The sequence below is a fragment of the Panthera leo genome, chromosome A1 (genome assembly GCF_018350215.1).
Source record: "Panthera leo isolate Ple1 chromosome A1, P.leo_Ple1_pat1.1, whole genome shotgun sequence".
Classification (NCBI taxonomy): domain Eukaryota; kingdom Metazoa; phylum Chordata; class Mammalia; order Carnivora; family Felidae; genus Panthera; species Panthera leo.
In genome coordinates, this window is record NC_056679.1 from 161,342,693 (window position 1) to 161,357,792 (window position 15,100).

General features: G+C 34.9%; 1 long non-coding RNA gene across 3 annotated transcripts in view; it reads right to left on the reverse strand.

The window, feature by feature from the left end:
• LOC122223178 overlaps window positions 1-15,100 on the reverse strand; it is a 139,050-nt gene that overhangs the window by 100,169 nt on the left and 23,781 nt on the right. For all 3 annotated transcript variants that reach the window (XR_006204110.1, XR_006204109.1, XR_006204111.1), the window contains exon 2: window positions 4,888-5,010. This is a non-coding gene — a long non-coding RNA (uncharacterized LOC122223178). The remainder of the gene's footprint in view (window positions 1-4,887; window positions 5,011-15,100) is intronic.

Below are 15,100 nucleotides of genomic sequence, written 5' to 3' on the forward strand. Positions count from 1 at the left end.
AGAAGTATGAAATCTTGTTCTGGCCCATAAGAGTTTACTTAATCAGTAGAGATTTCATACAAATTGATATATAAATTGGAGAATAATGTAAAAGAATTACTAACTGAAGGACACACGCAGAAAATTCTATAAAGGCTTGAAAGAAAGATCAAGCTTGCACATATCTGGTTATTTTAATTGTTACTTCCTCCAATGAGAGAGTCCATTCCTCAAGCCAGATTAGCCTCCTCATTTTTGTTGAGTCATGAAATATTCAAACGCTTCTAAATGCTGTGTTCATTTTACTTGGCAAAGCACTCCAAGGCTTCACCATTTTACCGAATTTTAATATTTAATTTCAATTTAACTTAGATTTTCTAACCTCAGTTAAAACTTATTTAATTCTACATAGTTTTGCTGAAAGAAATATATACTACCATTAGATGAAATTAGAAATCTCTTCTGGGTTAAGCAGCTTGTCTTTTCATGGTCATGGTTACCTCACAGAAACAAATAATATGCATTTCCTTTGATTTATGCATTTTGCACAAAATTAAAATATTTTGCAATTAAATTAGTCACTGTTGTCGCTAAATATTTTTAAATAAAATGGGCAATGCATACATATATAAGATATATAATCATATGATTATGATATATATATATCAGGTTAAATTGCTTTTGATTTTAAATTATAAAATCTCTTACAGAAGGTTTTAGGACAGTTAACTAATAAATAAATTCTCAATTTTTGAGAAAGTACCTTTTACATTAATAAGTTTAGAAGTAATGTTTTATTAAAAACCAGATTTTCACATTTCTTAGGCTGCAGAGTACAAACAAATGGGAAATTTATTCCACTGTGAAAACAAAAAAGGTGAGAATTTCAGAGACTTTTATTTTGGCATTCCCATGTTTTAAAAGCTGTATGTGTTGTATTTCAGAGGTCTTAAATTGTGTATTTTACTGAGACAGAGGTTCAAACATTGCCAAGCATGACCTTTAAATTCAGTTTCTCCTAAAACTAAAAAATATGTTCTAAGTCTTCCATTTCTTTTTACATCAGTTTCAATTTAAGCAACTAATGGTCCTGTTATGATCACCATCTTCTTCTTAGAATCTGGACTTTTCCCTAAACAGAAATAAAATGAGGCTCCTACAAGGCAAGATAGTTATTTGGTATGCTTGCCAATATTCTTGTGGAAGAAGTAAGTGGCAGGATATCTAAGACATCCAGATTTAAATACAGAAATAAAAAATTCTTGACATTTCATAAAATTGAAGAGGTTGATCATGGTTTCATAAAACTCACTGATTTTATTATAGTGTTCTGAGCTTTTCCAAAGTTTCCCTACTAAGTTTAACTGTAATGCTTCCTTGTGGACTACTTAGTATAATACTCTGAGTAAAGATACTGTTTGCAATCTGCCCAAATTTTCTTAAAATTCTACTTTCTTTACCGGTATTAGTTCACAAAGTTGCTTTAGGTCAGAATCTTCAAAGCAATCTCATCTATAAAGGTTTTATTTTGACCTTTCTTACAAACTGTTTTCATTAAATTATTACATGCAACAGAGCTACCTTTAGAGATGGAGAAGTGTAACTTGTTCCGAATGCAACTGTTTAGTGTCTGAAATTCATACTTGCTTTCCCCCTATTTTGGCTTTCAAACAACTTGGTGGGGGTCAGGAGAAGCATAGATATATTACTAAGTTTCTGCTTGGAACTCTACAAATGACTCCTACACTAATTTGCCATGCCTTTGGGGCTGCTGCTAAGGAGCTGTGATAATGGAACTAGAGGCAAATCAACCTAGCCCGCTAATGCTTGACTAGTTTCAACTTATAGGCATAAGTTTCTATTAGGGTCTCCCTGAATTAGTACTGTTTTATTCACATACTCAGCATCTCCTACTGTAGGTCAAATGGGAACTGCTCCCTGGGAAAGAATGTGAGTAATCTGGCTGAGAAATGTGCTGGATTGAGTGAAATTGTGTTGGCTGCTCTGCCCCATTTTTCTCCTTCTCTGGTCTCCTTTTATCATAGGAGCTGGAAGCCTGGGGACTACATTTTCAAGAATTCCTGCCAGTATGGTCTTAGGTTAGATTCTGCCAATGAGAGGCACTAGTGTAATTCTGGAAGGCATAGGAAAAGCAAGAGCAATTATTATTCTCATGGCTGTGGACGGCAATTACCAAGGCTTTTCTAGCAGCTTCCTGGTGTCCTCCAAGGAAATCACCTGCTTTAATGCAGAAGGCAGTGAAATCAGTGGCAATGATTTTTTATAATCTGAAAATTTTCTGGTTTCCTAAATGTTACAGTGGCTTCTCTAACCTCTTCTTCCCCAGACCTTTTAATGTTTTTTTAATACCCATTATTAAGCCATTTGCCGTGTGAAACAGCTAGAGTTGTTGTTTTTTTTGTTTTTTTTTTTTTTGTTTGTTTTGTTTTTTTCTAGTTTCCTCACTGAACACCAATAGATATAGAGACTCTTGAAGAAAAGGAATCCAGAACTCATCTCCTTTTGGTGGTGCTGATTGAGGGAAGAAAACCAAGGATACCAAACAGGAACACACCAAGAGGAAAAGTTGGAAATAGGCTGGTGACCTGTAATCAGCTCCAGGGATGTCCACACAGAGTTTATTTGGCAATGAATAACTAAGGACAAAAATCATCTGTCCTACGCAAGCAGGTAAAATGACTAGGCTTTGGAATTATTAGCTGGGCATGCAAATGACAACTAAAAGTTTTAACTTTGAAAGCATGTAAAATACCATCTTTGCTCGTGCAGATATTAAGCTCAGCAAGAGCCACTTCAGCATTAAAGACAGATGCATCCTATCTCATCTCCATCCCTCACAGAAACAGAAAGTCATCATCAGCAGAGATCCTCCCAATCCTCCAGCAAATCTGCAAACAGACCTACATCTGAAGGCTTTTCTTTTGCATAATAATAGAGGAATCCTGTGCAAGCCAGTTGAAGACTAGGACCTGCTTTCTCAATGATCTGCAGCTTTTAGTTATCCTGTCTGCCTCTTCAAGTCTATGCTACCAAAAATACTGTTAATGTGCTTGCTCCAGGAACTCGCAACTACAAAAAGATCTCTTTTAACCACTATTAGAGTCTACCGTACAAAAGGTCTCTTTTAACTGATATTAAAGTCTACTTTTCCTGCCTTATTATTGGCCAAACTTTTCAAAAAATATTTTTATTTGTACTGTTTCTGTTTTTCTACTTCCAAACATCTGTCAGTCCATTCCAGTTTAGCTTCTTTAAATCTTCAGTATTTCTCAAAAAACTTCTCTGGCTATGGTCATTCATTCATTCATGTGTTTTTTCATTTAACACATATTTACACAGGCTAACTTGTAATATATATCTTTATATATATATATCTTTATATATATTTTTTACATATACATTATATATATACACATATATATGTGTGTACATATATAATTCCTACCATAATGCTGCACTATAGATAGATGATAGATAGATGATAGATAGATAGATAGATAGATAGATGATGGAGAGAGAGAGAGAGAGAGAGAGAGAGAGATGATAGTGATATTTCCTATATCCAGTTATTGTCATTTCCCAGCCAGTGGAAAAAGTAAAAAAACGAAATGAAGGACAAGCAGGATTTAAGGATATAAACCAAAAGTTGTATACATCATTTTACACACACACACACACACACACACACACACACACACACACACGCACATATATATGTAAAAGGGAAAGTGTCTCTGCCTTGATTGATGTTGCAAATGCAATCAACATCTTTGCCTAATCATTTATTCTTTGTAAAATAAGAAAAAAAACATAGTACAAGCTTATTGCAACAAGATATAAAATATGAGGATAGATACATAAAAGAAAATGTAATATATTTCCCCAACTAGTTGATTTAACAGTTTAATGTAGATTCTTCCACACATATCTTTATACTCACATAATTTAGGTTGTAACACATGAAATTGCTGATATTCGACTGTTTTTTACTTATAACAGTTATCAAATGATTCAATACATATGTACATGTATAAAGATTTTCATTTATTTTAAAATAGTTTTTGAGCAATTTTCAAGTAATACTTTATATTTTTAATTTTTTTAACTTTTACTTATTTATTTTGAGAGAAAGACAGCATGAGCAGAGGCAGGGAAAAGAGAGAATTCCAAGCAGGCTCTACACTATTAGTGCAGAGCCTGACACAGGGCTTGAATCCATGAACTGTGAGATTATGACCTGAGATGAAATCAAGAGTCAGATGCTTACCTGGCTGAGCCACCCAGGTGTCCCAAATAACATTTTAAAAATATAAATGGTTCGGGGTTCTGACTCTTGATTTTGGCTCAGGTCACACTCTCACAGTGGTGAGATTAAGCCCTGCATCGGACTCTGTGCTGGCAGTGTAAGCCTGCTTGGGATTCTCTCTCTCCCTCTTCCTTTGCCCCTCCCAAAACATGTGCTCAACACCCATACACACGCAGACTCTCCCTCTCTCAAAAAACAATGAATGGTTCAATGAATGGATAATATCTGTGTTCATCTTTGCTGGGGAAATATATAAACAAAACCTTCTGCCAACCCAGGAAAACATTTCCACAAAGGTGGGAGAGAAAATACTTATTGAATGAGCATTACACCAGAATATGATGAGCGTAACTGCAAATCCATTAAGAAACTGCAAAGGCAGAAGGAAATCTCACTCTTACACAGCCAAGCAGATACAACACATTTCATACGTGTTATCAAAGTAAACAATAACTATTGTTCAAGGAAGAGGATTTGACAGCATCATTTGTCACACATAGTTCATTCTAAATTCACCTGATAATTAAGATGAGTAATTGTGTTAGTTAATTGAATTTACTCAAAACAAATTAAATTCTTACTTTATGACAGGAGGTAGTTCTGCAAGTTGGCCAAGGTTGGGCTCCTCCTACCTGCCCACAGAAATTGGGATATAGGAGTACTATCTTCTTTAATGATTACATTTCAGAGAGGACTCCCAGGTCCTAGAGAAAGACATTCCCAGATTGTAAAAATGACAAGGGGCTTATTTAGCCTTTAAAAAGATTTACATACATTTTAAAGAGATGGAAGGAAAATAACCACAAATTTTCTAAAGTAAATGTCTAAAAAAAAGGAAAGGTAGGACATCTCTTCCCTTATTTTTCACAGGTAGAATTAAGCCACTTAAACTTGTATTTACTCTTACATATTATATATCAAGCATCAAAACATTTACATAAAATTAACTACCTTTCTCTTCATCAGTATATGTTATCTCAATATTTGAATAGTTGGGGTCTCTATAGTAGTAACTGTATAGGAGGCAGAAAAGTCACTATGGAAAGGTTGGATACATATATAAACTTACAGGATAAGAAAACAAATCCCATAGTCAGTAATCCATGTAGATATTATTTTCAGATAACTGAAAATCATCTACACACAAGTAAATTTCTGTCAACTTATATTTTTAGTAAACAATCACGATTAAATTGAATCAATTGTACACAGTACTTTTCTTTTTTTAATTTAATTTTATTTTTTTTTAATTTTTTTTTTTAACGTTTATTTATTTTTGAGACAGAGAGAGACAGAGCATGAACGGGGCAGGGGCAGAGAGAGAGGGAGACACAGAATCGGAAGCAGGCTCCAGGCTCTGAGCCATCAGCCCAGAGCCCAATGCGGGGCTCGAACTCACGGTCGCGAGATCGTGACCTGAGCCGAAGTTGGATTCTCAACCGACTGAGCCACCCAGGCACCCCCACAGTACTTTTCTTAATAGTTTAGAAGTAAGAACATGATTGCTACAGTGAAAAACACATATACTAGATCCTGATGGTAATTAAAATGTATCCCCTTTCCTATTGTAGAAATTCAGTTATATCCTGAAAAACCACAACCAGTAAAACATGAGGGCATAAATTAAATACACATGGTTATGCAGACAAGGAAATAACACTTAACTCATGTTTTCCTATCTGAATAAGTATACAATATGTTTCACTTTTGCATTCAGGCTACCACGTATACATGCTCAAATAGTATACCTATTGTACTAAACTATATTTAATTTTGTATTTCTGATGCTTGCACAGTTCCTGGCACGATGACACCTAATAACTGTTTGTTAGATTACATGTTAAAGTAATTTTATTTTAAACCTAATAACCATTTATTGAATTAAATTTTAGAATGACTTTGGTTTAAAATTATCCAAGGATTAACCTCTCTATTGATCTTAGGATTACTTATTTTCCCAAACAAAACTAGATAATTTAAAAATTCTGTCTGCAAGAAAGCTAGTATTTTCAGAATACCACATGAAAGCATTTTACCTGCACTATATTTTTTGACCCTCATAAAAATTGCTAAAACATAGTATTTATATTTATTAGTATATAGACTAAGGTACGAACAGAGACCCAAATATACATTGACTTAAAAAAAGTACAGGCTTATTTCTCTCTCAAGGAACATTTAGTACATAGGGTGATCCCAAGAGGGCTCTGCCAGACTCAAGGTAGAGTTTCTACCTCTGAGTCCAAAATGGTACCATTTCCCATAAGTGAGAAAAGGAAAAAAGAAAAAGAAAGACAAGCAGGGGTTTTAAAGAATATTATCTGAAAGCTGCATATATCATTTGTGTACCCCTTTTGCCTAGAACAAGGTCAGATAGTCACAGTAACAAAGCAGGTTAAGAAACGTAGTCTCTAGCTGGGAGAGCAGTAGTCCTTCTAAAATAATGTGTATAGTAATGGAGTTGGTTAAGGTAGACTTACTGGGAATCACTGTGAAGTTAATGTGGTATAACTTTTACAGCTTCTTCCAAGCTCCTGGGGAAGGGGGAGCTAGCAAATTATTCATTTATTTATTTCACATCCTTTTTTTCCCTTAACACTTTCAAAAGATAAATCTTCCCCTGATACATAGAGCTCACCTATAAAAGATACACAGAGAGAATGAATTCTGGACGAAAATTCATTGTCTCTGCCCCAAAATAATTTTCTTGCTCCAAATAATTTCCAAATAATATCCTTTATTTTACCAGTGAGTTCCAGTTGTTTAAGTATCTTGCAAAGAGTCACATAGAGTTGGAGCTGAAATTAGAACCTGTAGTCTCAAAGACTTTTGACTATTATATTTCTAAGGCATCAACTACTCACATCTTTTAGAATTTTATTTCCTCCTGGAAATGGAATAGTGCCTTCTGGCACTATTTCAGAAAAAGCAAAGCAAAAAAAAAAAAAAAAAAAAAAAAAAAAAAAGGCTGTACAATCTAGAAATTACAAGGTAATTGGCTACATTGCTTTGTCCCTATCTGTTCAGATGGTCTTGGAAGACAAAGTGAAAGTGAAGGAGAACATGCAAAGCCCAGCTGCCAAACTGACATGACAGCCGGTTAGTTGGGGCAATGCCACTCTCAGATCAACCCAAAGGTTAATAACACAGATGCAGTCAAACATCTGATGGATAGAGGCTGTGAACTCTCTATCACTAACTTACAGCGAATGCCTGGGGGTGGCAGATGAAGAGGCCTATCATCAATTAAGCATGGCAGTCCATTTTTATAAAATTGTCAGAAAGGATTATTAAATTTCACATCTTAGTCCGCTTGGGGAAAAAAATCAAATAACACTGAAGGTTGCATTTTAAAAACAATGTTTAGTGTAAACTCTTGCTTCTAGCCTCATGTCAAACCATCAAGAAGGTGCTGTACAATTTGATCCATGCTTTTCATTTTCTCATTTCTGAGCCAAATCATTTCATTTCCTCATAATTATTATTAAGTCCCAGTATTTTTTAATCTGATTATTACTGTTTAATGTAAGTGTAAGAATTTCATAACTTGGGGAAATATCTAATTATCAAGAAAACAACCTCAAAGTCTGAATATGAGTGCAAGTGGAATACTTATTCAGCATGTCAACTGGAATGCACAGTCCTCAAAGTGAAATTCCTTAACAGACCATTAGCTTTGTTTTTTATAAATTTCCTTGTTTACATTAAATTCAGAAAAATATGCTGCACTATGTCACAGTGGACTTAAATTGGTCTGACTCTACATGTGCTTTCTTAAATTTCAAGATTTGATTCAGAGGATTCCATCTAGTTTGAGTTAAATTTATTATGAATCAACTTGATTATTTACCCCTCTATACTAAATCTTAAACTTTCTGTATTTGTTAAATCCCCATGAATGCCAAAATTATTTAGCAGTACATTGGAAAAATTTTAAAGGCCTGATATAAGGCAATTATAGTGATAACACAATCACTATTAAGCTATAACAAGTTCTCAGAATATCTAGAAAACTATTCACAGTTATTACACCACACACATTTCCACACTTAGCATTGTGATGTAGTTTCAGTTCCTGTTTACTAACTTAACATGACTTTCCTAATATCCTCTTAAGGAAATTATTTTTTCTATCACTGGATTAATATTATCCCATGCTTTTTTACATTTTGGCAACAAGGTATCCCCAATTCTATACCACAATCCACTCGTCTAAATGATCTATTTGATGGATATCACTAAAACAGTTTGCAAACTTGATTGGAAGAAAATGAAATGTTACATAATGATCAACTTGAGGTGGTATGCTGAAAAGAGCTCACAGTATACCAGAAAGCTACAAGAAGCTGTTGAAAAGCCCTATTCTATATACTGACATGAAGAAAAAAACATCATAGAATTCTAGAATTATAAGGCATAGGAGTTATTCAGGCCAACACTCTAATTAAACAGGCCAGGAACCAAAAACTAGCTTTGATAAAATCCTCAAAATGAGTTGGCACCTAAACCAAGGTTTGGACCTAGGGTTGTGTACACCACAGCCCACTGCCCTGCCATAGACCACGCATTCCCCAAAATGGCAGGAATACAATGATAAGAATAGTATTTGCATGTACCTATCTGAATCAAACAAATTATGGATCAGCATTTTATCCTATCAAACTTCTCACCTATTAAGTGATTCTTTGTGCCCTCCCACCCTCCATATATCAGCTCGGATGTGGAATAAAATCCTTTGGTTGCGATGCTGAGAAAGTTTGCATTTTATGTTCCAAATGTTCCACCTAGCAACAAGTAAATGTAAACTAACTGGTTGACTGATTGACCACCTGATTGGCTGACTTATAGAATAACTGGTTGACTGATTGTCTGATAGATGAGGGCTTTCCAGAGAGGGTCAAGGTCATAATTCTCTACAGGCTCTAGTAAACTTCCAATGTCAAACATTATTGACAAACCTGATACCTGAAGTACCAAGTTACTCAATATCTTTTAGTGACACAAATTTCTAAAAATAACAGAAATATCTTCAAATTTTTCTTAACCCCACCATATTCTTTATGTTTTACACAAAAATACTAATTTTTCAAAATTAAAGGATACTTAATGTCTAAGAATAAAATTATTTAGAGAGTAATCCAACAATACCTGACATTATGTGAAAGACAGACATAATGTCATGATATTATGATAAAAAATAATATCGCATTTATATTTCAAGATATGATATAAATGTGATGTCTTTCAAAGGGAAAATTTTCAATAAAAACTTTAATATTATCAAGTTTTTGTATCTAAAACTTACTATAGCAATTTTATGCACTTTGTTCTTGCATTCATGCTTGGGAAACATAGTTTTTGCAAACTTTATGGAAAAGTATTTGAACAAATTAAAAATCATTGCAACAATACACATAGATTATTGTTCTTTTATTTTCTCTTTAGTTTCTAATTTATTACATCTTTCATTTTATGAGAAAGCATCACCAAAGGGGGAAAAAATACTATAAAAGACAACATCGATTGGTTCTTGGAAGAAATGAGAGTGAGAACCATCTCTTTTATGTGATCAAAGAATCTCTTTTTAAATGTTCTTATTAATGTGAACTGAACCTAAAAATGTGAACTTGCTGGTATATAGATTGTTTTATTCCAGTTACCTGCATTAGGTAAACTGTTTTACACATTCTTTAAGGAATAATTTTTGCGTGTTCATTTCTTTTCTTCAATCTCCCACCAAACTTACAATTTCTTTAGAGTACACACTACAGTAAGATATTATATAAATGTGATAATTTTAAAATTCTATAGTAAGGCATTGTGCAAATATGAAAATTTTAAGAGATATTATAATTTTAAAATGTATATAATGCTTAGTCCTTCATATTATCTTTTGAATTTTAAGATTTATATACAAACATAAATGGTAAGATTAAAATGCCTAGGCTTTGTTCTGTTGTTATACGAAAGAGTACTTATGATATCAGATTCCAACTTAACCAAAACTGAACTAAAATGAAAAGCACCATTGTAATCAACCATATGGTTGCTTCATTCTAAACTGGTTACTTTTAAAGAGCCAGCTTCCAACATTCCTCCCTAAAGAAAGAATAAAAATAGCATTACGACGGTGCACATCAAAGCTACACTACTCAGCCAGTCATTGTGTTAGCTGGCACTAAATTCTTGAACAGCATAGCACTACAACACAGGTCATGTGGATGACTGCGAAAGGATAGTCTTCATGTGATCGGGGTTTAGTCTGGTGGACACGGTCTTTGTGGAGATTGCTACAAAACACAACAAGAGTTATCTTTTTCCTGTGAACAATGAATCTTCTTTTAATGTTCCCACTGCTGCACAAAGATTCCAAAACTAAGAGAAAGATTCCAATATCTTGTTTTATTGTGCTCTTCAAAGGTATTGCAGTGTTTACAAATTGAAGATTCAAGATGTCAGTGGAGAAAGTAACTACAGATGCGGTGGAAAAAGCAAGAGAACTACAATTACAAATGGAGCCTGAAGATGTGACTGAATTGCTGCAATCTTATGATTAAGCTTATAGTGGATAAGGGGTGCCTAGGTGGCTCAGTTGAATAAACATTCAACTTTGGCTTGGGTCATGTTCACGGTTCATGAGTTCAAGCTCCACATTGGGCCATCAGGCTCTGTGCTGACAGCTTGGAGCCTGAAGCCTGCTTCATTGCTTCAGATTCTGTGTCTCCCTCTCTCTCTGTCCCTTCCCCACTCACGCTTTCTCTCTCTCTCTCTCTCTCTCTCAAAAATAAACATTTAATGAAATTTTAAACTTACAGTAGATGATTAGTTGCTACTATGGATAAGCAGACATAGTGGTCTCTTGAGATAGAAACTACTCCTGGTGAAGATGCTGTGAAGATCATTGAAATGACAACAAAGGATGTAAAATGTTACAACAACTTAATTGATAAAGCAGTGGCTGTGTCTGACAGGATTGACTCCAACTCTTAAAGAAGTTCCACTGTGGGTAAAATGCTATCCAACAACTTCACATGTTATAGAGAAACTTTTCATGAAAGGAAGAGTCCATTATGTGGCAACCTTCACTACTATCTTATTTTAAGAAACTGCCACAGTCACCCCAACATTCAGCAACCACCACCCTGATCAATCAGCAGCCCTCAACATCAAGGCCAGACCCTCCACCAGCAAAAAGATTATGTATCCCTGAAATCTTAGATAATGGCTAGCCTTTTTAGCAAAAGTATTTTTAATAAAGGTATGTACACTGTTTTCTTAGACATAACACTGTTGTACACTTAATAGACTACAGTGCAGTGTAAACATAACTTTTATATACACTGGGAAACAGAAACATTCATTTAACTCACTTTGTTGTGGCATTTGCTTTACTGCACTCTGGAACTGAACCTACAATACTCCTGGGTATCTCTGTAATGAAAATCATCCTCTTGGAAAACCACTTTGAGTTTAAAAGTACCTGAAAATGGGTTCTGCTTCTTGCAGATAACTGTGGTTCAATTTCAGATGTTGTTTGGTAGACTTTTTCAAATCTTTTGCAAAATTTTTAATTTTCTATGGGGAGTTGAAGAGTTTATAGATGGGAGAATGGGAATGGAAAGTTGGGAGTAAGCTGATAAAATGCTATGATCAAAGAACATAATGCTAACCATGAACTTGAAGCTTTTTATGCAGTTCTTTGGCAAATAGCAGCAGCTTCACTTACAAGTTACGTGCATCACAGGTTTGGTAGTAGTAAAAGACAGGTGTGGGTCCCCATTTGGCTTCATGGGTTGCAATCTGTCTTCACAAGGTTCCAATTTTTCTCTGCTCTCCCCTGATATACATTCAGCTTAGGAAGCCCAGACTGAGCCTAGCTGACCTATTGAGACTTGAGACCTAGCACAAGATCACAAAGGCAGGAGCCTTGCAGAGACTTCTACACCAGCAACTACAACCTTGTGAGGTAGAGGTCTCTATGATAAATCTCTACTCTACATTACTCATAGTGATTCTATTTCTCAGGGCAAAATCTTACAGATAAAGCAGTAATGAAGTGAAATGAAGAAATGAATCAAAGGGATTAATGTCCAATCACTCTCAAAGGCAGTTAGCAGAAGAAACCTAGAAGCATGCCTTTATCTTCTTTGAGTTGATTCCATAGCCCTGAATTCATACCTCTACAGTCCTTATTTTATTTTAGAGACTACTTTACACGGTAACACCGAGTTTCTCCAAAAGTAGAAAGAAAATAGCTTCTAATAGTTATTCCTTCAGATATGTACTCTCTAGCCCACTAGACTGTTTACTCTGAAGTGTCTTGGTTCTCCTTTTCTCTGCCTACTTGCAACTACTTGGGGAGATTGTCCCTTAGGCTATTTTTGGCAGACCTTAAAAATAACTACCACAGGTTTTCTCTTTGTGTATTAAAAGTGAAGTCTTTACAGTTTAGCAATTCACTGCAAACTTGTAAAGGAAGCGATGCTCACATTTTCTTTTCCTTCTAAGGGTCAGCCTAGCTGTGATATTGCTAGTAGAAGCAGAGGAGAGCAATGACCACATCTTCTAGCACAGTACTAAATCACCCATAAGATGAAAGGAAGCAGTGGATATTAGCTCTCTGCCTAGGAGCTACCAGACAGCCATTTCCTTTTATTCTAGCAAATCTAGTTTTGGGTAACCTGGGCACTTCATTTTTCTTTCCTGACAGCTGTATGTGAGTCACAGGCGCACTATATAGGGCTGTTCTTTTTCCTTACAGTGTTTTCAATTACTCTACAAGTATTCACAGAGCACTTATGCAACATGCATAGTAGAACTAAGCCTAGGCCTTGCCTGGAATGCAATATGTGATGAGGGAAGGCTTTTCAGTTTGCCTGAGGACTCAGCATTCTTGGGCATGCAGGCTACCCAAAGTATATTTACTTGTTAAATTTTACCTAAGTTTCGTGTAATATGAATAGGATTTTCATTTTCTCTAGGTTAACCCTTAATGCTTCCATAGCACAATATGCTGCTGGAAAGAAGTGGTTTATAGTAAACAGTAAACAGTATAGTCTATAGCATTCTTATTAGCTAAGCTATGCCCAAGGTTTGGGTTTTGACTTACGAACTAAACACAGATTTAAATGATTATTCTACACATACCAATGTAGTTTGGGAATCCTACTTGGGCATAAAAAGAAAAATCAATTCCTTTTTTACACTCTTTTCCCATTCATCAGGACATCTTAGCACAATACAGTAAGATAGTTAGCAACCCATTCATACCAAACAGCAACAAAGGAGCAACACCATTGTTAACCTATTACAAATACAAGTTTAAAGGTAAGAGAAATAAAAATAGAGACTAAATGACTGCAATTTTACTAAAAGATAAAAGTTCAGTTGTACACACACACACATATGCAAAATATATTGGTGTGTACCAAAATACCTCCCAAGGTAGAAACTCATAATTATGTTTGTAAGCAGAAGACAGAGTAGGTACATTATGGGTAGTATGTTCAATTTGATAGATTTTCTGAACTAAGCAAATGCAAAATAGCACATTTACCAAAAGCAGTGATTCCTAAAATATGGGTTTTCTTTTAATTTTTTAAAAAATTTCTTAATGTTTATTTAATTTTGAGAGAGAGAGAGAGAGAGAGAGAGAGAGTGCAGGGGAGGGGCAGAGAGAGATAGGGAGACACAGAACCCAAAGCAGGCTCCAGGTCTGAGCTGTCAGCACAGAGACTGGCACAGGGTTCAAACTCACAAACCATGAGATCAACACCTGAGCTGAAGTCGGATGCTTAACCAACTGAGACACCCAGGAGCCCCTGCCCCTATTAAAATAGGTTTTTAAACCTAACAGAGAAAAAGGATCTTCCCTGTTTCACTGTTCTAGTTAAAATACTTTGGATTCATTTTTCTGTGTGGGCCCCCTTTATCTTACTACTTTATTAAACATAGGTTAGTAGATTTTAAACCTAAATACATATTTACAACAAAAAGCTACAAAAGTATGTTGCTAAAGAAACTATTTCTGAAGACATATTGAAACTATGGACCATGTGAAAAAAAATGTACAAAACAAACAAAATGATTTGTATGCTGCCTCAGTCACTATTGTTATTTATTTGTTCATTTATATTTGTATTCTCAGTGCTTTTGGAAGTGATTTAACACAACTTATAAATATACACAGTACAACAAAATGCATAAGAAAAAAGAAGTAAATAATTTGTAGCAAAGATAAATAAAGGTAGAAACAAAAGAATAAATTCAACAGTTATAGAAAATGTGTGCCCTGGAGTATAATAGCTCATCTCAAGCCTCTAATTTGGCAGTTCACTGTCTATAACAGCAAAGCCAGAGGAAACACAACCAATTACTTGACCCACTGCTTCCAAAATATGAAGATAGGCCAGTTTTTCAAAGAAGCACATTTATTGTTCATATGGACACCAAAGGTAGATATCTTTACACCACTGAATGAAAGCATAAATAGTGAAAACTTTAAGGTCTGAAGCAAAAATGATGGCAACAATTTTATTCTAGAAGAGATGTACTAGGCAAAGTGATACTTTTTGTTCATGTTATTGTTTTTTAAATGTGTGTGTGTGTGTGTGTGTGTGTGTGTGTGTGTGTGTAATTTTAATAGTCAACTTAAGCACAATTAAATTACGCATTTCTGGAGTACCAAAGTCCACACACACAGTACATAGCATTATAGTCTTTTTGCTGAATCCAATTATAGATTTGAAAACATCAGGTGAGATGATTCTTAACCATTTCTTAATTACAGACCAT